Source organism: Uloborus diversus, chromosome 2 (assembly GCF_026930045.1).
Source record: "Uloborus diversus isolate 005 chromosome 2, Udiv.v.3.1, whole genome shotgun sequence".
Classification (NCBI taxonomy): domain Eukaryota; kingdom Metazoa; phylum Arthropoda; class Arachnida; order Araneae; family Uloboridae; genus Uloborus; species Uloborus diversus.
The window spans coordinates 148,730,984-148,756,961 of NC_072732.1; the positions used below are offsets into that span (position 1 = coordinate 148,730,984).

The following is a 25,978-nucleotide window of genomic DNA, read 5'->3' on the forward strand; positions in this document are numbered from 1 at the left end:
AAATAGCAGCACCTTTTAAATAAAGCAGCTAATACACGCTGCTGCTCTCTTTAAAAAAATTCTTTAACCGCTCCAAAAATTAAAAAAAAAATTAAAATTAATAAGCTTATTAATATAAGTACATCATATCAAAAATTTTTTTTTTTTTTTTTGTTTTTCCCCTGTCTCCAAAAAATAATTTTTTTAATGAATTAATGTACTTTCCACAATAAATAAAGACAATAAAATGTCAACTTAAAGAAATAATTTTCATTATAAAAAAAAAACGTCTGCGCATATCTTAATGTAGGAACATAAAGGACTTCGAGTTTATCCGCCGAAAACTGAATACATAAATTAAAACTTTAGAATGAAAATAAAATCAAGTCATAAAACAATAACTATTTCAGTTAAAACCATGGCTGCGGAGTCGGAGTCAATCTCACTTTGGTATAAAAGAGTCAGATTCGGGAGCCGAAGGTATTTAATTCAAAGACTCGGAGTTGGAATCAGTCATTTCCCTTATGGAACCTATAAGGCTTACGGCTAAGTGGTGGGGTGTGTGCGGAGAAAAGTCATTTCCCTTAGAGTCTGCAACTCTGTCAATGTTTGCGGAGTCAGAGTCGGACTTATTTTGAGATAAAGGAGTCGGAGTCGAATATCCAAGAATCGGAGTCAGTCATTTTTCCTCCGTGTATAATTTTTTGCCAAAACTACGAAGTTAGAGCCGAAGTCGGGGGGGGGGGAGGGGTCGAAGTCCGACTAATTGACGGGCACAGGAGTCGGAATAAGAGTCAGGTGCCTCAATATTCTCGGAGTCAGAGCCGGGAGTTTATCGTCAAGAGCTATTTCCAACAAAATTTGTTTGAAATAAATCCGTCTTCAAGTGCGTAATCTACATTGACTTTCTGTTTCCCGTACGCGCTAATGTTAAAGTATTTGAGCTGTTCAAAATTGAACGAAAAATTGTTTAAATCAAAAAGATATTTTATATACAAAATTTTTCATCAAAAGTTTTTTTTATGCAAAGTTTGTTTGAAGCAAATTCGCCTCGAAGTTCGGAATTGCCTTGAATTTCCCCGTAGGCGCTAATGATAAATTTTTTTGAACTTTTCAAAATTGAACGAAAAATAGTTCAAATCAAACAGTGAAATATGGAAATGAGGTGTCCTCACCGAGATCTTTCGAGCAAAAAATTGTTTATATCGGACTATTCACTCAAAAGTTATAAGGGGTGGGCTGGGGACAGACAGACAGACAGACCGTTTTTTATCGCGATATTTTCAAGAGGCATTAAACTTTCGTTCATGATTTTTTCTTCTTTCTCTGATTTTTACTGGGAAAGTTAGCTTAAAACGGAAGCTCATAAAAAATACCTCGCGCAGGGGACCGGAAAGTACGGCTTCGAACCGTTTTTTTCATTTCGAATGAATAATTATGTTTAATGTAAGTATCTTATTTGTACTAAAAATATAGCTTCTATACTAAATGTAACAATGACCATGGAATGCTTATACTTATATGGGGGAAGAGAATATTAATGAGTAGTTTATTACGGTAAAAAAATTATAGAAAATATACCGAACCAAAATAAACCGATATTTTTCTTTCAGTTTAGTGCCAGTTTTCGTTATATCCAAAAAAAACGGCTTTTTCGAGTTTTCGTTTTAGCTCCGGTTTTTGCTTCTCTTTCGTTATTGTATGGTTCAATCAACATTCTTTTAGCAATAAAATCACACTTTATTTACATTCCAACTACAAACTTCACTTCGAATTTAAAGTAGTTTTTCTAATTTTTAACAGCATTTAATCAAGTTAAAATAGGTTTTTTAATGTAGTGTTTGGTGTATTAACACAGTAACATGTATTAGCTTGAAGTACCTCTTAACAACGAAACGTAAAGCAACTGGAAGATATGTTTTTTTAGGGTAACATTCCATCGCATGTTTCCCCAAAAGTAGCAAATCTGTATGGGACAAGTTTGTAATGTCTTGTTTATTTAACTATTCGAATGAGAGGGTGATTAATAATACTTAATGAATGAAGGGATGAAACATATATAGTGGAGAAAATACGGAGACATTTAAAAATCCTTTTTGGCGGCACTTAAAATTTCTGTACGCGGTCCGGTCCTGCTTGTGTCTACAGAATTGCATTTAAGGCGCTCTTTCTTAGTGAGATAAAGTAATTAATAAATATTTCTTCTGATAAACTAAACGATCATCAAATCTGTCCCTAAGGGCTGGACTACGAGCCCGAAAATGGAGGAATTCAGATTATTACTGCCTTGTATGTAGAATATTTTTCACATCAAGCAATAACAATTTAATTCTATAAATGAAATACCTTCATTACTATTTACCAATGCTGTAAAGACACGAGTTCTAACCTTTGTACACACCCAACAAACGTTTCGACGTTGTTCCACAAAATAGTGATGATGTGACTTACGTTATTCGCGCTTTGAGATACAGTAATTTGATATACTTTTTTTACCCATTCCTTGTGGATAAATCATTAAGATCCGCCCCCCGCCCCGCCCCGGTTTCAATTCCCTGATAAAGTGATGACTGTCTTTACTTCGAATTATGCTTCAAGTTAGTACGTTAATGTTCAAAGTTGTCATTAGAAACAAATATGTAGTTTTTCTTTCGTGATCTTAAAAGCAGTTAATTGCATTACACATCATCTTTCAAAACTACGAATAAAATCTCAAAATGCAAAGATCCAGATGTAGTCCTTTATCGATGACAATCTAAAATTTGGTATTCGCAATTGCAAGGGTTGAATGAAGTCCTTATTCAATTATCTGCTAATAAAAAACGTTCCTTTTTTTTCTTCGACACGGTTACTGACCTATAACTTTGATATTCGCGGGAGATAAAAGAGTTCATTATTTATTAATCACCGAGTGCAAACTTACGCGTCTTTTTACAACAATAAAAATAAACATTTAGATGATCAGAGAATTAATACTACGAGGCTCGTTCAGAGAAAATCGATACTAATTTGAAATAATCGATAATTGAACTCTGTTCGCGTGGTTGCAAAATCATACTCGAGTTTTATTCAATCTAATGATTGTTCATACTGAGACTTATCTATTAAAAATAAACAAGCACGTTTGAAATTGAAAGTATTGGTTCAAACTAGAGTCGCAGACATGAGTAGTTGTTTATTTGGATTTTGATATTCGAACTGGGGTTTTATAATGCATTGCGGGATGTTCGAAAAATAGTGATTCATTTTCATGATTTACATGTTTATTGAAAAAAATGAATACCTGCGTATAACAAGCAGGGGCTACCCGAAATTAAATTTTTGGGTGAGCAGAAATTCTCAATTTGTGGAACAAATTCCAAATTTTGCCGAATGGAACTCGAAACTTCACCAAATGCAAAATAATAATAATTTTGCAGAATCGTCAGACAAAATTTTCCGAATAAGGAAAATTTTTGAAGGTCACAATGACCTTCTGTGACCTCACATCGGGACGACCATGATAACAAAGAATATATATTTAGCTTTAGAAGGAGCTTTCCAATCATACCAAGCTCGAAGCATTAAAATGCATTTTTCGTGTCAAAAGAGCAGTTTAAAGTACTTAAAAATTAATGTTTCACGTACCCAGCAATGAAAAAGAGTCAACATTTAAATTTTTGAGTTTCGCTAAATAAACGCTTATAATTTCTTTTCTAAGGGATTTAGGTTATTGAACCAGGGGTGCCCTGTTAATTTCTTCGTTAGGAGTAATTTTTGGAGACCTTTCCAACCATATCAAATTTGAAAAAATTGGACCATCCATTCACGTAGAAAGAGCCATTTAGGGGGTAAATGCGTTTTTAATTAATATCTCCGTTAATTAGCGTCTGATTTGAAAAAAATTATTGATGACACTAAAACTCAACAATAACTGCTAAACAAAAAAAAGAATGAAGAAAATTGGTTCACAAACACAGGAGAAAATGGTACCGAAAGAAGACGGTATGCCTATTAATATTAAAGATTTAATGAAGCTGAAGTAGGTCATATTTCGTACGTGGCGTGTTAACGTTTGAAATAAAATAACTAGCTATACAGGGTGTTCCGTTTTAATCTGCAAAAAAAACTCTATTTTCGCAACCGTTAGTCCTAGATGCATACTTCCAACTGCAAAAAAGTTCAAAATCAGATGCACGGTGATTGAATGATATTGAAAGTTTGAAGCAAAAATAAAAATGAGTCAAAAAATACAAAATTTAACTTTTTATACATGCCTTAGGTCCCCTAACTTATCTTCAGGCAAATAATCTTCATGGAAAAATAATTCCAATACAAAAAGTTTGACATTAGTCGACCAATATTCACCGAATGTGAACCGCAGTGTTTTGCATTCATTTTTAAATAACAATGAAAAATATAAATACTTTAGCTTTTTTCTTCGGCAACCTGTCATTCTTCTGAAAACGCGATTAGTTCCAGTCTCAGCTTTTATATGGTCCCTTAAAACTATAAACTCTAATATCTCCTTGAGTTTTGGTCGAGAAAATGTCAAATTTTTTGTGTTAGTACTATCTTTGAATGAAGAATATTTCCCTAAACATGAGTTACGGTATCTAGGGCCGGTATATAAAGTTAAATTTTGTATTTTTTGACTCATTTTTATTTTCGCTTCAAACTTCTGATATCTTAACTCTGCATCTGATTTTAAACATTTTTGCCAATGGAACTATGCATATAGGACTAAGGTTGCAAAACAGAGGTATTGCATGTTAAAGCGGATCACTTTGTATTTTGCTCAACTTTGTGGTCATGTGTAATTATTATCGACATTATCGCCTTCTTGGAGGTTGTTATTCCAGCTTTCACACATCCACAATATTTTCTGAAAAAGAAAAGAATTTTCATGCGCCAAGGACACAGAATGTACTGAGATAGTGTCATTTGATTTCCAATGCTTCAGAAAGCAATTCGTTTTTTTCTCAGCTGAAAATTTAGACTTTAAGTAAATATCAACCTACTGAATTTGGTTTGCAAGCATTACTACGTTTATAGCAAATCAGAGCCATATCATTGAAACATAACAATTAGGCTTTGACTAGAGACGATATGCCGTGGAATAAAGTAAACTATCCGAGAGAAGAAAACGGAAAGACAAGAGATAAAATACACACTAGTGCAAAACTTTACTTTATGATGGTGTAGTAACAAGATCTGACGAAGGAATGCTTTTTTTTCGTTATATTCGTTATCAATAAAGATTAATTTAAATTTATAAAAAACCTAACTGAGTCGCAAATGTAGAATCAAGAAGGAAAATTGAGAATCCTTTTAAAAGCCTTATACAGTTAAAAATCAATTGAAAAATATTTTATTTGTTAATAATTGAAACTGGCAACATATTTTTTTTTTTTTTAAATCATGACGTTTTTTCCCCCTTGTTGGCCAACAATGAATTCCGTTACCGATCGCGTGAATAAAGGCTTAACCGTATTTAAAATCTGCTTAAAAACATTATAATTCGAATTCTATAAAGCATTGAAGTTCCAAACACATTCTATGACATGCAGAAAAAAGTACTCTTTTTTTTTACTAAATTTTTAAATTTTCAAAAATGTTTTCACTGCAAAAATGGCGAAATTTTTTTTAGAGGTTTTTAATTAATACTTCGTTAAATAATGTCATTCAAAGACGTCCCCAAGCTAAAAACACTCCCGATCAACTCTCCTTTCGAACAATTTTTTTTTCTCCAAAATCGGTCCACCGTTTAGGCGCTGGAGTGCCGCAAACAGATACAGACACTCAAACAAATCAAACTTACAATCCCCTTCCGTTGTGTGTCGGGGGTTAAAAAAGAATAGTTGCCGAGTCTTAATAAAACTTTGTTTAAAAAAAAATCAGAAAAGAAGCCGAATTTCGCGTAATCATGATTGACATCAACACATAACTTCGCCTAAACACCTGAACCAAATTAGCAACACGTTGAGCGCTACGCGTATTTCTAAGATAATCCCGTTCAGGCCACGCGCGCCGCTTCGATTGAAGAGCTGGTATTGAAGGACCGGTGTTTCCGATCGCAGTAGAACATAGTGCACGTTTGGAACGTGATACCTATAGTAATTGATTCAACACGTTACGCGCCAAGTCTGTTTTGTTTTCCTTACCGCTTGGCCCGCCCATATAAGATTTCTTCGAAATGGATGCGTGGCCGGTGTTCCCTTTGCGACAAATCAGTTCATTACAGTTCTTGGCTCCGTGCAGACAAAAATTTTCTTTAGCCCTGAGCGTCAAAATGTCAGTCCGAGAGTGTGAAAGCGACAGCAGCAGTGAAATTATTTTTGCTAGAAAACGGCCTAGAATGGATGTATTTTTATCCTCTGACGAGGAGGAGGAGATTGTTGAAGAATGGCATGACCCGAGGGGCAATCAGCCAAAGATTGTGCCATTTACACATCCTTCGGGGTTTGTAAGGGAGCATATAGGATCAGATATAGCCGTAGAAACCAGCTATCAATTATTTGTGCCGGATGAACTGATCGAGCAAATTGCCGAACAAACAAATTTATATGCAGCACAGAAAATAGAAGCTGGATACACGCAGCGCTTGGCAAAGTGAACAGAAACAAGTACGTCTGAAATAAAGAGATTTTTTGGACTCGTCCTATGGATGGGATTAGTAAAATTGCCGGTCATACATCATTATTGGTCTAATGATCCTGCCTATTTGCAAACGTTTGCAAAAGCGGTCATGTCAAGGAACCGATTTGAATTATTACTAAGAATGCTACATTTTGTAGACAACGAAAAAGATAATGGTTCCAATCGTTTATATAAAATACAACCAATTATAGACATTTTGGAGACCAATTACAAAAAATATTACAATCCGACCGAGGACATATGTATTGACGAATCCTTGATTCCATTTCGTGGCCGCATTGTATTTAGGCAGTATTTAAAACAAAAGCGCAATAAATATGGAATTAAAATATTTAAGGTGTGCTGTGGATCGGGATACACCTATGCTCTCCACGTATACACAGGGAAAACTTTAGAAAAAGAAAAAACTACGCCCACTAATATTGTAATGTCTCTTTGCGAAGATTTGTTTGATAAGGGGCACACGCTCTATACGGACAACTGGTACACAAGTTTAGAATTAGTCGAAAAAATAATTAGTAAAAACACGCATTTAGTGGGAACATTACGTACAAATCGAAGAGGAAATTCGCACCAAGTGCTTTCAACAAAATTAAAACGAGGAGAAATAATAGCAAAGGAAAATAACCAGGGGATAACTATTTTGAAGTGGAAAGATAAGAAAGACATCCTAGTTCTATCGACAAAGCACTCGTCAGAAATGGTGAATGTTGAATGCCGATCAGGAGGCCAGATCAAGCCACAAATTATAGTAGACTACAACAGACAAAAGTCAGCTGTCGACTTATCCGACCAAATGAACGCCTACAACAATCCATTACGCAAGTCTCTAAAATGGTATAGAAAACTAGCTTTCGAATTGTTATTAAATACTACGGTTGTAAATAGTTACATTCTATATAAAAATATTACGAAGCAGAAAATTAGCATTACCGAATTTCGGAAAAAATTAGCAGTCCATCTTACAAGTTGTGACAAAAAAAACATTCCACCGAGCAGAATTGCAAGAAGATCCGGAAAAAAACACAAACTCGAAAGAAAATCGGGAAAAGTTTCTGAAGTTCGAAAGTACTGTAAATTATGTTATGACAAAATGTAAGAAAAGATGGTAGAGTGATTTCAAGGAGAAAGACCAAGCGTGTTGTAACATTTTGTGATACTTGTGAAGGAAAACCATTTTAATGTTTGCCATGTTACAATGAATCCCATTAATCCTGTAATGATACCAAATTAAGTAAATTTTAAATAAATTTTCTGTAATTCCGTAAAATAGTGTAAAATTTTATAGTTGTCATGTTACACGCTGTCAGCCACCGATGGGTGACGCGGCCTAAACGGAAAGTCTAGTGTCAGCTACCGATGGCTGACATGGCGCTCAACGTGTTAGCAATCACGGTGCCTATTAGGAAAACCTTGATTTGGTAACACACTTGTGTTGCTATCCTTCTCCGCGAGTTTTCTTTTATTTGTTTACTTATTTTGTGATCCGAACGTGAAGCAGAAAAGAAAAATATGCTGTATTTTGTCAGCATGTCACTTTTAGTCAGAGACTTTCATTGTTCTCGTTCAATGATATGGCGTTGATTTGAAATGTTTAGTCTAAAAAACCAGAGAAAAAGCATCATGTGCGAACTTCTCAATGGAAGTCCGTGAAATAATTGATGTTGAAGTCTGGAAGTTTGAAAGCACTTTTAATCAATTGTTCTTATTGAATAACTTTCGAGTTCTGTGTTTATGCAATCCGATTTTGTATAAATGACATGCGTAATTACTAATATTTTTGTAAGACGAACAAAAAACATGAGTTATAACTAACATAATTCAGTCTCTAAGGATTTTTTTTTCAACTGGTGAGGAGAGTTTCGAAAATAGGACTAATATATTTACAAAAGAATGTGTACGGTATTGTTTTTAAAACGATTGTTTATAAATTGTAAATCAATTCATATGTTCAGAAAAAAAGGATACAAATATTTTCAAATAATTTTATTTCGATTAATAAAAGAACATTTTTCAAATACATTCATTCACAAAAACTTTGATTTCCAATTTCTATTTTCAATTGTCTCGCTCAAGTGTTAATAGTTTTATTTCATCGAATGGCATTATAATAGAAAAAACAGCGTTTTGCACAGTTATACAAAATTAAGAAATAATACCTATAGTTGCAAAAACCGTTAAAACCGAATTGTTAACGAGGTTTAAATTAACTTTGCGTTAGAAAAAAGTGTTACCGCCTTATTTCCTAAAATAAACGAGCTGAGGTGTGCATCACATGACTTCCTTTTATTCCAATTTAATGTAATTTTCTCATTATTGGCAGTTTTAATATGATTCAATAGTTTACTCTCTAAATATCACCAACAGTGGCCAAATTAAAACCAGATTTAAAACAAAAAAATTTTTAAAAAAATCGCCAAATTTGTCGCCAAGTTGGCGACAAAACTTGGCGACCAAAAGACTGGCGATATATCGCCAAGTGTCTGCCAAATTATAACAACACGTGAGTTTACATCGAAGTTAACAATGATTCCCCCCCCCCCCAAAAAAAGGGGCAAAAGACCCCCTTTGAAGCATACGAATGCAACCAAAAAGGAAGGTGCACAATTAGACGCCACTAGGAGTCTAGGTACCAATTTCAACTTTCTAGGACATTCCGTTCTTGAGTTATGTGACATACATACACACATACGCTCATGCATACGTACATACAGACGTCACGAGAAAACTCTTTGTAATTAACTCGGGGATCGTCAAAATGGATATTTCGGGTGTCTGTACGTTCATAAGCACATATATACGTGTAGTCAGGTTGAAAAAAGAAAACTCAACATTCATTTGGGGGTTAGCAAAATGGAAATTAAGGTCAATTTTTGGGTGAAATTTTTTTCGCGAATACAATACTTCCTTTTTTTTGTAAAAGGAAGTAAAAATTGAAAACTGATATTTTAATCTTGCGGAAAAGTACAGCATTGAGCTCTCTTTATTTTTATTTATTTATTTTATTTATTTTTTTTTCTTGAATTCAAATACAACAAAATACACTGCTCGACATTGAAAATGCAACACCAAGAAGGAATGATCAGAAAGTGACGAAATTTGGAAAAAAGACAGAGACAGCAAGGAATAAATAATAAATGATCTTAGTTTCAAAATGATAGGTAGAATACAGAGAGAACGGTGTCGGCTAAGTAGGATGTAGGACCACCGCGGAGAGCGATACACGAAGAAACACGTCTAGGCATAGAGTCAATAAGGGTGCGGATGGTGTCCAGAGGGATGGCTCTCCATTCCCTTTCAACCATTTGCCACAGTTCGTCTTCTGAACGAGGCAGAGACAGAGTCTGCAAACGGCGTCCAACCACATCCCACACATGTTCGATTGGCGACAGGTCAGGAGAATATGGTGGCCAGGGAAGCATCTGTGTGCCTTGGAGAGCATGTTGGCAGATGCGAGCACTGTGTGGTCGGGCATTATCCTGCTGAAAAATTGCATTAGTCCTTGAAGGTAAGGGATTGCCACCGGCCGCAGCATATTATCCAAGTATCGTTTGGCCGTCATAGTGCCCTGAATACGAACTAGAGGTGATATGGAATTGTACGCAATTACTCTCTAAACCATTATGCCACGTTGTCGTGCGGTGGAACGTTCCACAGTTACTGCCGGTTTAGATCTGTCTCCACGTCGACGCCGCACACGTATGCGGCGATTATCACTGGATAAACAGAAGCGGGATTCATCTGAGAACATGACATTTCGCCATTCTGTCATCCACGTCGCTCTAGTCCGGCACCATACTAAACGTTGCTGTCTATGTTGTGGGGTCAATGGCACTCTTCTTAGCGGACGCCGTGATTGCAGACCACGTGCGACCAAACAACGGGAAATGGTTCTGGTTGACACGTGAGCATTCAGGGTATCTTGCACCTGCTGCAGAATCGAGAAACAAGTGACTTGTGGGTCTGCTACAGCTTGTCGGTGGATGAGTCGATCTACGCGTTTTGGCGTCACTCTGGCTGCCCCTGCACCCCTCAATCTTGCCACATTTCGTTGTTCCCACCATGTTCGGCACAGCCGATGCACCGTGCTCGCATCCATGTGCGTATCAGCTGCTATTTGACGAACGGACCAACCTCCCCTTCTCAGTCCGATAACCATACCCCTCGTAAAATCGTCTACCTGCTGGAAGTGGCTTCGTTGACGTCGGCCTGGCATTCGCTCGTGTTACACGTATCCTACAAGACAAAAACAAAATTTCTTCGATAATTCTCCAGTCAGAAATAACGATACGAATATTGCCCATTCTGCAAGTTCCTTCCCTTATATCTTACTTCACGTGCGTCGGAGAACTGCGCATTTCACATTATTAACATAACTAAGTAATGTACGTCTACTCTAAAATTTGCATAAATTTCTGAACACTCCCTCTTGTTGTTGCATTTTCAATGTCAACCCGAGTAGCATCAACTCATCGGCCGTTCATCGAAATCCGATCAAACTTTGATCGGCCGATGATCGGGTTCCGATGAGTTTTCATCGGAAATTGCTCCAATATGTCTCATCGGCAATAGTAGAATCCGATGAATTTTGCTCCCTATACCGATGAGATTTGGAGCAATATACGAGCAGTGCTGTTCCGAGGCGATGAATTTTGGATGAAAATACGATGAGATTTGGAGCAATTCACGAGCAGTGCTGTTCCGAGGCGATGAATTTAGGATGAAAATACGATGAGAAGTAGTATCAACTGCGATATAGGAACAAGCAGGAGAAAAAAAAAATCAACAGTGGGAAGGGGGTTCCGCCATCTTGGATGATCACGTGACCCTTCCGCCATTTTGAAAACTTTCAGGAGGGGTATTATCAGATGACGTCATTTGGGACAATTATTTAATATCTTTTTTTAATAACTTGTTTAATTTCTAAATTAACAACTTTTGATGAACGTGATTCATGAATTCAATTTAAGTCGCTTTAGCCGGGAACCGAACCCTAGACCTCTGGAATATGAGATTCATATGCTAACCACTAGACAAGTAATGCTCTTTCCAAAGCGGAAAATAATGTAATAAATGGAAAATCATTTGTGGCGCCATCTATCGGGTGGCAAAGCCAAGACAGATTTCTGAACGGAAAGTGAGAATTTTATTCAGTGAATATGCTTGTGGCGCCAGCTTGTGAAGAGTCGGAGTCGATCATTTTGTCCGCAAACCGAGTCGGAGTCGTTAATTTTGGGAGTCAAATTGAACGGAGTGGAATTGTTTTGGAGATAGAGAGAAATCATTCAAGAGTCGGAGTCTTATTTTGTTCGCAATTCCAGTGAGGTAATCGGGGTTGGAATCGTGGAGTTAAAGTTGAATTGATTTTGCAGCAATTTTGCAGTAAACTCTTCCAAAATCCAAGAGTCGGATTCGGAGTCAAAGTCTCAGTCGTTTTTCTTCCGATTCTCAACCCTGAATGTTGATCCGTATAGCCTTACGTTTGAACAATAGTCGGATATTCGAATAATAAAACTTTTCCTATTTTAACAGTTGGGAGATTTCCAAAAATTTTAGATTCGGAAAATTTATATCGGAAAATTTAAACGACCTACTTTTTTTAAGATGAAATGTAACTCGGCAAATTTTCATCGGAAAATTTGATCGTTACGATCTCTTTTTCCGATAAAATTTAGCTCGGCAAATTTTCATCGGAAAATTTGATTGTTAAGATCTCTTTTTCCGATGAAATGCAGCTCAGCAAATTTTCATCGGAAAATGTGATCGTTACGATTTCGTTTTTCGATGAAATTTCGCTCGGCTAATTTTCATCGGAAAATTTGATCGTAAGGATATAGTTTTCCGATAAAAATCAGCTCATCGAAAACCGTTCTCGGATTCTGATCGCAACGATATCAGCGTGCATTACGCGATGAGATTAGGAGGAGTCGATGATCGGCCGAGCAAAATCCGATGAGTTGATGCTACCTGGGAAGCAGTGTATGAAAAGGTGCAAATTTTGCTCACATGATTCAAAGTTCTCGTAAAGGATTGTACTAGTTAAAGGGATTTAAAGTAGCAGATCGCTTCGCGGTGCACCATGGGTTACACAAAACTGATTTCTTTAAAATTCAAAGCACTTCTACCGAAAATTCCTACTGCAAGTCGCAGACAATTTTGGAATGCTTTTGAAAGATCTTGCTTAAAAGTTTCCTTTCAGTGAGCACATACGCAGTGTAATATCGTGGCAAATGACCATGCGGACCTATTTGCTACGAAGGGAGCCTTGGAAACCCGTAAGCTCTCTAGAGTTATTTCATCCTTCGAAACTTCTGACAAAATGACTTTTGAACACAAATTTTAAATCAGGAGCAGCAGAGGCATTTAAAGATAAGAAATGGGAGAACTTGTATGTAAATATCTGTAATGTTCCTAATGCTCCATGAAAAGCTGCTGTCTTGCGTTTTTGACCAGTGATTCTCAACCGATAATCCAGCGGCCGGGCAGCGAATTTAGAAACACGACCGCGTACGCAGGTCGTACAGATGGCGCTACTATCGCATTTCATTTGGCGCGGTTCGACTCCTCGCGTAAATGCGCCAAGGAAGCGATATCGCTTTTGAGGTACTTACGCGTGCGCAATGATGTGATGTCTGTTTATTTACCTTTGTTACTGGTATTTCATTGATTATGTGATATGAATGGGTGTGTGGTCAAAATCGGTTGTTTTGCTGCAAACTTTGATGTTTTTCAACCAGCGAACAAAACTTTATTTACATCGTATTTCTGAAATATTCTTTTGTGAATTTCTTCTTTGCATCTGAAAGTTCTGGGTTGGATTGCCGTTGCGATGAAAATCAACGATGTTTCAGTTTTTAAACTGGAAATTGCTTAACATTAGAAATTAATTCTTCAAAGCCACGTTTTAAACTGCATGTATGCAAGAAAAAAATATTTGCAGATTTTTCATTAATTTAATTACTGATTCTTGCTTGGTTTATCAAAAGTAGTGATTTTATTTGTTTAAAGTGTCAACTGAAAGTAGAAGTTTCGGCAATTGAAGTATAATTGAGGTGTCAACAAAAAAAAAAAAAAAAAGAAAGAAAGAAAAAATCTTAATCTAGTTTGTAGACATATTTCATTGGTATTTAAAGGTACTCAGCTGGTTATGTATATTGTGTACATTTCAGCAACAGCCTCAAATGATTTTGAATTAAAACCCTTAGTTGTATTTTTAACTGCTTTCTTTTTTTACTGTTTTTTTGTTTGTGTATTTTTTAAGTAAAGTCAAATCTCGATAACTCGAAGTCCCAAGAGACCGGTAGAAAGCTTCGAGTTATTGGTAGCTTAAGCTATAAGAGGTTCCTACAGTATTCTCAAGAGTTTGGGGTCCGGTGAAAAGTTTGAGGTGAAGGGTATATTCAGGGGTTCCCATCCCCTAAGAGCAGGGCCGCACTCCCCTAAATATCGGGAAGACTCCTCTCCCCAAAAAAAGTGAAAACTACCCCTCAAAATAGCCCCCACCCCTAAAAAATTTTAATGTCACACTTTGCGCCATGACCACATCCAAAACCCCCGCCCTAGGCAGACACCCCTGGTATATTCGGGTTATAACACTGCAAGTTATCGAGACTCAACTGTGAATAACTTCAATAGGACAATGAACAAGCATAGTGACAGTAAATAAAATGAAAATCGTCACCAAGGTTAGAAATGGGCTGAAAGAATATCATATACAGTCTCGATAACTCGAAACTTATTACTCGAATATTCTTTTATCTCGAAGTCTTGAATGAAGTGTGAAGTGAAAAAAAGGGGGACGAGCACGAGCACTGAGAACACTGCACAATAAAAAGCATGTTGCAAGGACAAATGTTTCAAGGGAGGGTTGATTGATTTCATTACGTATCCTTTACTACACATCTTGGTAATCTCCCTTCTGTTAGCATCAAAGATAGCCTAAAAAGGCCTTTTTTGAACTTTTTTGAATATTAAAAATTTACCAGTGGGGATATACCCCCTCCCTTGTATTTTTCTGTGGTGTGCTGGGACAGGCTGAAAGTTGTAGAGGGTACTTTGCTGGGTAGTCGAAGAAATATACTGAGAAGCTGTCTGCATCGAGATTTTACAAAGCACCTAGTGCTATAATACTGCTAAAGAAATCCAGAACATGTTGTTTATGCTGATGCGGATTGCACTCTATTGAACAGTAATGAGATGTTTATTCTATAGTACAGCATGCTCTATGAATCCACAGCAACGAAAAGCCTTTGCTCTTTTAACTGTCCTACGCAATGTCGCCCGCTACCTCTTTCATATGGCATATCTGGACTGTGATGCTGTTATATATGCCCTTCTGACCCTTTTCGAAACTTTTCCATATTCTTTGTTCACCTTGTATTTCGCATATCTTGTACCGTAACTTTACACCTCAGAGCCAGACTAACATGATTCCAAAAATTTGCAATCTTCACTTTATTACTGCATTGAATGTAGAATATCATTCCGTGTTAACATATGAGATCCTTATTCTATGAAAGATATTCCTTCACAAATATTTAGTTGCGTTAAAAGAGCGCAAGTCCCATCCTTTCTATGCCTTAAACAAACGTTTTCGCTCTCTCTTGAAAAGTAACGAAAATGGACTAACGCTAATCTGGCTCAGAGGAACAGATATTATCACCCTAAATTTGATTTGGTTGCATCAATACATAAATATCAAAACATTTTATTATTTTAGCATAAGCAGAACAGGTCACCAAATTAATTTTGTGTTCATTGTCTTTGGAAAGCATAGTCGAGGGTGTACACACACAAATATCATTAGCAGTTAACCTTGAACAAAATTAGCAAGTTGTTTTTTTGCATCCTATGATATGAGGATCCCATTCTTTCCTTCTGTGCATCTGAGATGAAATAGTTTTTTTTTTAAACTTCTCTACTCTCAAATAATAGATATCAATTAGAAACCTACTGCAAGTAGAATTTACACTTAAAACAATATTCCTTTTATCTCATACAAAATGGTTCTAAGAGAGGAAGGAAAAATAACTGTCTTAGAATGTATTAAAAATAAAGTAATAATAATAATAAAAATAAAGGGAGAAATGTGTTGTTTAATTTATATGCTAATCTTATAATTCCATTGAATTTTTCATTGAAATCCGTGTAATAATTGCACATAAAAGATTTAAATGCTGCATATATCTTGTATGATTATTAAAAAGTGCTTTTAGTAAATGTTAATTATGATTTAGAAAATTCTTCTTACCTTGCTTGCTTTTTGTATCTAATATATTTGTTTACGTTTTAAGTAATAACACATGTGTAGTTTTGCTTTTATTATGATCTGTAGCTCTAAAAGGGAAAAAATGTTTGAAAAATGTTCTATTCAGTGCACAAGCTAGTGTTTTGCAAAATTACTAAAAAAAAGAAACAAATAATTGTATTACTACATGCTTTTATTTAAAAATAATAATAATAATACAAAATGCTATGGATTTTTGCATTAGCTCTATTAAAATTTATTTTTTGAGTTAGATTACGATTTCTTTTGGCTTTATATTGTGCTTTGCACTTAAAGGGTCTCCCTGCGGGGATTCTGTTTGACCCTTTGGGCATTCCACTTCTTGAAATAGATGTCAGTTGTAGTTTTAATTTTCTACCTTTCCGTCTGTGTGGGAAAATTTTGCTTATTAAATTTAATTTTTGATTCAATGTGCCCGTTTTGATATTTATCAAATAGCCAACTTTGTTAATTTTGTTTTGTCAATATTTTCATATGACACTAGTCGTTTTAATTCGTCTACAAATAACTGATTATCTTCAGCTGAGGTATTAATAATTTGAGAACTAGTAGATGGTGCCTGTATTTCGTTTTTGATTTCTTGATAGTCAAGAGTGTCACTGATTTCATTGACTTCACTGTCTAATATGATATTTTCAAGTTCCATCTCAGAGATGATGTTTCAGTTATGCCAAGAAAAAAAATAGGGGCTGCACATTTGGGACCTAAGCAATTTTAGCTAATTCATGCCTATCTATATAATTAAGTTTGGTACCATTAGGCAATATAAGTTCATTTTTATCCTGCAGCAAACATTCGTAAATGAAGTCATTAGTAAAATAGAAATGAATTTGTAAAAAAGTTAGAAATTTAAGCGGCAATCGCGACTTGCGCTTGCGGCTCGAAGACTGGCGATGAATCCCTTCCCAAACGTTTCTCCTCGCCAATCGATCGTAGCGCCATCTGTGCGACCTGCGTACGCGGTTGTGTTTCTAAATTCGCGGCCGGGCACCGGTCAGCAGAAAAATTTCACCGGTCCTCAGGGATTTTTACTCGTTCACGGCAAAAAAAAAAAAAAAAAAATCCTTATTGACAAAAAAGAAAGAAAAGTAAACACCATAATAATAATAGTATCGTCCTATACGACACCTTTTACTTGCATTTTTTGAATAATTTTCGTACTTTTCTGTGCTTTTTCACTTACATTTATCACTTACGTATTATTGTTCTTATAGCTACTTGTCTTACGCTTAACATTTAAAAACATTTGCATGTTTTTTTTAAACCTTTTGCAAGTTCTTTAGCACCAAATAAAATATTATTTACATGTATTTTTGTTAACTCATTTATTATTTTCATTATTATCATTTTATAAAAATAAAAGAAAAACCCTTAGCAGTTCACTTTTTTTTTTCTCATAAATATTTAACCGTTCTCGAATAGAAAGCTTTTTTTTTTAAGAAAAGGAGAAAATTCCTTGCCGGTTCGAAAAAAATAAATAAAAGCATGTGTAAAAATCAAAAATATAAAAAATCACATGCTTTTAACGGTCCGCAAATACAACGGACATCTTTTTTTTTTTTTTTCGGAAAAGGAAAAGAAAGGAAGAAAAATTTTCCTGGTCCGTGAATATTTTTCAAAAGCTGTTGCGGGTCGAAAAAGGATGAGAAATGCTGTTTTAGACTATTAGCTAATCATGATTGTCTTAATCCTGGTCTCTTCTGTATCGGCATTGTCGATTCTCCAGACTGCAGTACTTTTTGCGACTGTAGTAGTCCATGATAGCCGAACATTTCGACGTGTGCTCCAAAAAGAGGTTCTCGCTGCATTGTTAAACTAGTATGTTGTGGCCATCACGAAACTTTCTTCTATATTTTTCTTTTTTTTTCTGATCCCTCTCCATGCTTGACGAGGAAGCAATATTCCCAACAAAAACAAAATTACACATGCAAAAACTTGACGACCATCCCAATGTCTGAATTACTGCAAAAGCAAAGCAAAGAGCGAAAATTGAAAGTTATTTTAAAAGCCTTGCTTGAATTAATTACAAATATTTTATTTGTTAACAAACATAAGATGGCAACAGTTAAAAATTTTAAATCATTGAGATAATATTTCCTATCATTTCCATACAATTAAAATCACGAGAAATACGCAGACGACAATCTATTACGATTTATCTTTCTTATTGTTGCATTAATAAAAATATTTTTATTCGCAAAAAAAAAAAAAAAAAAAAAAAAAAATCAACACCTCTTGGAGCGATCGGCGTCAAAATTGAACCAAAGCCTGTTTACAAATGGATTCACATATATTCCAAATTTCAACCAGAACGTAGCATTACTTCTTGAGATAGGGCACTCAAAATGGAAAAAAAGAACGGGTGATTGCGCTACCCCCTTTTTAGCTGTTGACACAAAAATAAAATCAGTTCTTATACCCACTAAGGGCTACTTGCCGATAAATTTTTCTTTCATTCCGTTCATTATTTCTTGAGATACAGCAGTCACAATTGACGACAAAAAACGTTCTACAGCTCAACCCCCGTTTGAGTTATTGACACCAAAATTGAATCAGCACCTATTCCTGTTAATACCAACATATGGACCAAATTTTGTTTGATTCCGCCAGTTACTTCCTGAGGAATAGCAAGCACGCGTAACTCGAAAAACGTCCCATTGCTCCACCCCCCTTGGAGGAATTCGCGCCAAAAACTAATGGGCACAAGTTCACATAGGGGCACATATGTGTACTAAATTTCGTTCGATTTCATGCGGTAGTTTTTGTTGTAGAACGGCCACAAAAAAACTGGTCACACACAGACGTGACACACATACACACACACACACACACACATACACACACACACACACAGACAGACAGACATTTTCCAAAAATGGTCGAAATGGACTCAGCACACCTCAAAACGTTCGAATCCGTCAAAATTCGAAATTCGAAAATTTGCACGAATCCAATACTTTCTTCTATATATTAGATATAGAAGGAAGTAAAAACACTGGTAAACTTGTACTGATGGCATAAATGCTAATTTGCTTGTGGCTTTTGTAAAGTAAAATAAATATAAAAAAACTGAACTAGTGAACAACAGTATATAAACTCAATATTACGTATGTAAATTTTATTTTTTGCTTTTCTCGCAGAGTTATAAAATTAAAATAAGGAATCAAACAACCTCTGTGGATCACATCCTGTCCACGAAGATGAGCTGTGTGGCCCGCTGTTTTGTTTAATGTTACCTATCGAAAACACGATTGATGAAAATGTCACAAATTTGGAGTCAAATATATTCCGAAAACAGTTTCTGAAAAACAGATCCATTTAATAAAAAAAAAAGCCCCTTAAAAATAACAACAACAATCTTTTTTTTTTTAAATTTTCTTTCCTTTTTCATATTTTTCCATGTTATTTTAAAAAAAATTGAATATTTTAAAATTTTATATGTGTTCTTGCCAGCGAGAAGAATTTTAATATGAGGTGCGGCCTTCCAGTGGAAAAAGGTTGGCCAGCATTGTCCCAGAGTAAAAGAGATGAAAAATACGTCAAGCTATTAACAAATAACACTGTGATAAAGATTCCAGTTAACCTTGGAGAATTAACAAATCACACTTTCGCAACCTTGCGAGAGTCAATTTAATTTTACTTCGCAAACAGAATAAAGTATTTTCAGAAAGTCTGCCTCTTTGGCTTCCATCTAAGGAAAGAATAAATATTCATCATGGAGCCCACGTCAATAATTAAAAATTCACCAAAGGGTTTTTTTTTTGTGCCATTTGCATTCGTTTTAAAAAATTCAACACATGTTAGAAGTCGTTTTCAATTATGTTTTGCATTTATTTGATAAAGGAATAGAAATTATACATTCCTTGAGGATTTGTTGGGTTGTTTCTGCAGATTATCTCAAATTTGCTTTCATTTGTTTTAAATAATAACATTTTAATAAATCATTTGATACTTCAAGCAACGCCTGGAAACGCCTTCAAACATGGACTGGAAATATCTTAAACTTTTATAAATGTCAGATAAAACTAGCAACTCTTTTTGTCATGTAATTACTTTTTCGTGTTTTTAGTATGCTAATTTTTCAGAAACTTTATTATTAATTACTATTGACTAAAATGTTCAGGAAGGCGGTCGAGTTATAGTTTCTTGACATGTTAATCACACATTTCTGTTTGAAACACCATTTTCTAACATTTATGTTTAGTTCTGTTAGCTAAAGAAAAAACTTTAACTGTCTTAAGATTATTTTCTGATATAAGTGTTTTACATTTTATCAAAATGCTTTCTTTTCTTCTCTTTTTTTACTACTCAACGAATTGGATATTTACATACAAAACATTATAACTGGTTACGTTGGGTAACTTAAAGGCTGAAAGATAGATAATTTCACTAGGACAGCGTTTCTCAACCATTTTTTTTTCTTCTTAAAAAATAGTAATAAATAAGTAAAATAGATAAATACAATTTTAATTGTTATTAAAGAACTGTCGCAAAGAAGAAATATTTAAGTGTAAATATTTGTAATTATTGCTATATTAATACATAAGGAAATAAATATTTTTTTGAAAACCATTTAAAAAAATATGAAAAGCATTCATAACCCTTACGTAAAAAATGTCGTATAATACGTTATTAGTATATTTTCCTCTTTTCTAACCCCCCCCCCCCCCGCCCTTTTTTTTCTTTTGAGTAAGGAAATTTTTTTAATGTAAACCGGCAATAACCTCTGAGGACCGGTCAAATTTTTCTTCGGACTGATGCCGGTCCGCAGGAACCACCGGTTGAGAATCGCTGCACTAGGCACTAATTTCATTCTCAACCACCTAATGATGTACACATTTATCTATTTTGAATGATTCAAGGTACTTTTTTGCCACACTTACCTATATTTTAACAGTGTTTTTGCATCATTGCATCCATTGGCGCAAAATGAAAAAGAAAGAAAACTTTATACGAACTATTGATTTCCAAAACATTCATTTCCTGCTAACATCTCATCACTCTCTGTTTACTTGCAAGGACCGGATATTTGAATCAGTGGTTAACTGAATCAGCCACTTTAATGAATCAAATTCTCAAAAACTGAACGAAATTTAGCTTTAACATTCAAATACTGCCGGATATTTGAATCAAACACGCTGCGTAAATGAATCAAGAGTATGTGGCTAACCTTTTCCCGAAAGCGTGTAGTGCATCAGCGCAGTCTTTTTTTCCTTGCCTTTTGTTAGTAAAAAAATTTTTTTTTTTTTTTTTTTTTTGTAAACAGTGAAAAGCGGGTGATGCAGAGTTTTGAAACACTTCCAGACTGTTTTCTCGGAAAAATTAAAAAAAAAAAACAGTAACATGAAGAGAGACACGGTGATAATGTAAACACCGGGCTGTAGGTTTTACCACCGACAGCGTTAACATTGGAACAACGAGGTGCGATTTCTGATGTTCATAGTGAGTTTTATGAAGTTGAATAAAGAGTGCCGAAATTAATTACATCCTACTTTTGGCAATCAACAGCAGATACAGTTTTCGAAGCCACTAAACTAAAATTTGAATTTCTCAATTGATTTTTTCATACTGTTTTACGGTAAAGTTCTTTAAATAATCAAAATTTTGACAAAACGGCATACTTTTAACGATACTTTATCTTGTAAGACTAAGAATTAAATAAAGTTTTCTTTTTTTTGTATGTAAAATCTCACATTGGAAAAAAAAAAAAAAAAAATTCTTTATCGATTCAGCTGCTTTATTGAATCAAAGCTGTTTAAAACAAACATGATTTAAATAAACAACGTCACTGTATTATGTAAGCATATTAAGATTCTGTAATTCCACACTCAAATTAACTGAAAATTAGGATGCGCGAAACGTTTCAAAGGTCTACTGATCTTGAACTTCGCCAATTCCCCAGATCAGACAAGGCCATTACTTTTGGCGGTTCTTTTGACAAGGGAATATTTCAGTTTCTCGTCCGCTTCTGAACCAGATTACTGACGTAATCTTGACGTCAAAAAGGTTCTTTAAAAAGAACATTTTATCTCTACCTACGGAGAATCCTGTCTTCAGCGTGAACGACCGGTACTGTATCATTGTCTTAAGAAAGACAAAGTAGCCTTCGGCGCCGTTAAGTGATTTCCTATAGTAGCTCTTATAAACATTATGTTTCTATGTTATTTGCCCAACTTGTATCTGAGGTAAAATCTCCAGGTAACGAAAAGTAGTACACTTTTGCCAGAAAACTTTGATCCAGATCCGGAAGAAACAGTGTAGATGGAACCAATTACAATTGTAATCCTTTTAATTTTTCATAAGGGGTACAACAAGGGGGAAGGGTATTAAGCACCTCAAAACTCTGGACTGTATGATACATGGCCAATCCTAATATGACACTATATACAAACGATACTCCAATACTTACGAGGGAGTATCCAGTACCGCAATCAGGTTCCATAATTAAAAAAAAAAAAACACCTCACAAACAACATTTTGTTCAAACGAAGAAGTTGATATTCACACAGATTTGATTGGAATTTACTTACTATCAAACGGCACGACTAAAAGCGTCACGGATATGGAAAAAATTCTGAATTTAGGTCAATTTCCACTAGATATGAGCCCGGGTAAAAGCGGTTTGACTACATTGACTCTACTTGGGCTGCAATGGGGGTTTAAAGTTTCTAGCCTGACTCCAGAAATGCAATGGAGTTTTCTTTGGAATTAACTTTTTTTTTGCCATTTTTTACTATTGCGCAAAATAATATTAAATGGTAATTTTAAATAATTTGTTCGTTTATTTAAACTGAATACTGATTTTAATAAAAAAAAACATTTGAATCCGTTTCTTGCTGAAAAAACCCACCCTTGCAGCACTTTTTCAGTAAGTTACCGCCCTATAGCCAGGGCTTAGGCAGAAATACATGAAATACATCGCCCGCTCAGTCATTCCATCCGAGGACTGCAGTTTCGTGCTTATTAGCACTCATCATCCCGGAATAAGAAGTGCCTGAGCTGGAGGTGGAAAACCTCTTAAGGAAGCCAAGAGTGCCAAACAAACTGGCAAACTTCCGGGTTGATGAGTGCTAATAAGCGCGAAACTGCAATCCTCGGATGGAATGACTGAGCCGGAGGTGTATTTCATGTATTCTTGCAGCACTTTACTAATACAAAATTAATTGTCGTATAAAACTTGTATTCCAATTACAATTAAAAAATGACGGTTAAATGTAAATAGAGTGCAGTTCGAGCATTGAACCTGAAGGAGATGTATTGAAATAATGCATTTAAAAACTTTAAAAAATAATTTTAATCTCTTGAAGTATGAAAAAAGGACGAAAAATAAGCAGAAATTTATTGAATTTAATGTTGAAAACCGATTAAATGAAGGGTAAAATATAATAGCAAGGGAAATGCCATAGTGTTTCTTGAGCCAAACTAGCGGCTTTGGACCCCGTAGCAGCTGAAATATGCATTTAAATAACTTTACCCGAATTTCGTCCCTAACCCTAATTCTCTTGAACCCTGATTTCGTCCGCAGTTTTTTTAAAAAGTTGGAATTTTTTTAAGAATCAAGCCGACTAAGTAGTTGATGTTTTTAATTACATCTCCTGTAAATTTTCAGTAAAAAAAATGCAGATTTTTTTTATACATAATAGCAATCGGTGATTAAAGACATCCAACAAATAAAGGTTGCAACCGTTACGTAATCAAGTCTTAAGTAAATTTCAAAAAAAATATTTTTAACGAGGTTATAATAGCGGGGAAGTCAAATCGTTGCTGTAAGGATGGAGAAATAAATGTCAGTCATGTAATTGTAAAATATGGCATCAAAACTTCGCATTTTTCATATTTTCCTCTCGTTCAGCTGGTGTGTTTTTAGTGAAGGAAAATCCAAAAGTCTGAAGAAAAAAAACATCTCTCTTTCTGCTTCAAAAACCTCAACTTAAAAAAAGGCCAAAATGGGCGTTGTCAAACAAAAAACTACCAAGACCGTTTCGGTTTTCGTATTCTCTATACGTTAACTATAGGCATTCTCTGATCAGCTTAAAATTCGATGGAAGATCCTCTTTCATTATAGAAAAAAATCAGATATCCCCCCACCCCCCGATTGGTACAAAACTTTAAAACATGTGATGATTTCTTACCCTCATATTTGGAAATCCATGTGAAAATTCAGTTTGATAGCAAATAAAAGATTTAAGCTGAGTAATTAAAAAATAATTAAATTTGATTAATTTATAAATGTATTTGTACATTTACTGCAGTACAACTCAAATAATACAAGTTTCCTTCCCTTCTTTTTTAATACACAGTCGAACCCGCTTAATGGAATAGTCATTTCGCCACGAAAAAATATTCTTATAAGCGGGATATTCCATAAACCGAGATCAAAACAGCACATTGCATTGGTTTGGTACATTGAAAATGTATTATAATCAGCGGGATATTCTTTTAACCGATATTCTAATAAGCGGGATATTCCATAAACAGAGATCAAAATAGCACATTGCATTGGTTTGGTACATTGAAAATGTATTATAATCATCGGGATATTCTTTTAACCGATATTCTAATAAGCGGGATATTCCATAAACCGAGATCAAAATAGCACATTGCATTGGTTTGGTACACTGAAAATGTATTATAATCATCGGGATATTCTTTTAACCGATATTCTAATAAGCTGGATATTCCATAAACCGAGATCAAAACAGCACATTGCTTGGTTTGGTACATTGAAAATGTATTATAAGCCGCGGGATATTCTTTTAACTGATATTCTAATAAGTGGGATATTCCATAAACCGAGATCAAAATAGCACATTGCATTGGTTTGGTACATTGAAAATGTATTATAATCATCGGGATATTCTTTTAACCGATATTCTAATAAGCAGGATATTCCATAAACCGAGATCAAAATAGCACATTGCATTGGTTTGGTACATTGAAAATGTATTATAATCAGCGGGATATTCTTTTAACCGATATTCTAATAAGCGAGCTCAACTGTAGTACCTGAAGAAGGAAGAAATGGCTTTGACGTTGACGCGTTAAACTACGCCTATTTTGACATGAAACGCATCAGCATACCGAATATTAGCAAAATCATGTAGGCGGAATCGCCTTAAGAGTCTATGAACAATTTCCATATATTTGTCGCACATTCCGAAATCGTGGTTCTACTCGCGTTTTTGGATGTACTTGCAAAAATCACTCACGTTTTTATTATCAGAAATTTACTTACCTAAACCTTTCTGGCCGCCATATTTCTTTCCATCCTAATTGCTTCCAAGATAATGACGTCCATTAATGCTCTCATTCGCACCTTACAAGAACATGACTTAAATAAAAAGGAGTGAAAAAAATCACCTCTTATCAAAAAGTGGAAGAAATTCACAAATAAAATGAAACGTGTTGCAACGATGTGAGACCACAGCAAGTTAATTCATTCTCCATTTACGGTTAAGTTAGCTCGCGGCCATTTATATCAATTAAATAAATCGCCTCTAAAAAAGAAATGATATTATAGTTCGTTCATTACTCAAGAGAATCACGTTTATTTAGTATCGATAAAAATTATATGGAAGGGTAATTGATGCTTTAATGATGCCTTTTAAGCAGCGTCATGAACTCGACTATAATGACAAATGGTTAGTTTATTTTCGAGTGAAAAACAGATTGATATATTTGCGATCAATAAGGGTAAAGAAAGGTAATTTTGTAGTGCATGTAGAATATTCTTTTGGCGATTTTCTGTTCTGAAAAAGAACAACAAGAAATATTTACATGTATGCGCTTGATTTTAAATGACTGTCAACATGAAAATTCGTGTAGTTTCCTTTTTTATAAGCTTAAAATTAGATAAAGAATTTTCTGTTGACTGATAAATACACGGGAAAAGATCGTTTTGTCTCGCACGTGACAGCTAACACATTGAATCCTCTTATGTATAATAGCGAATGATCGAATAACGCTGACGTCATCAACAATGAAACTAATTCCACGACATGATAATGTGATAATACTTTTCGGTAATATTAGACATTCAGGGAACCGCTTTATTTTGACAGGGTTCAGCTGAAT

The 25,978-nt window shown here is 35.0% G+C and overlaps 1 protein-coding gene across 1 annotated transcript in view; it reads left to right on the forward strand.

Moving 5' to 3' along the window:
• The window catches only part of LOC129217400 (uncharacterized), a 108,495-nt gene that overhangs the window by 23,330 nt on the left and 59,187 nt on the right, over positions 1 to 25,978 (forward strand). The window lies entirely within an intron of this gene.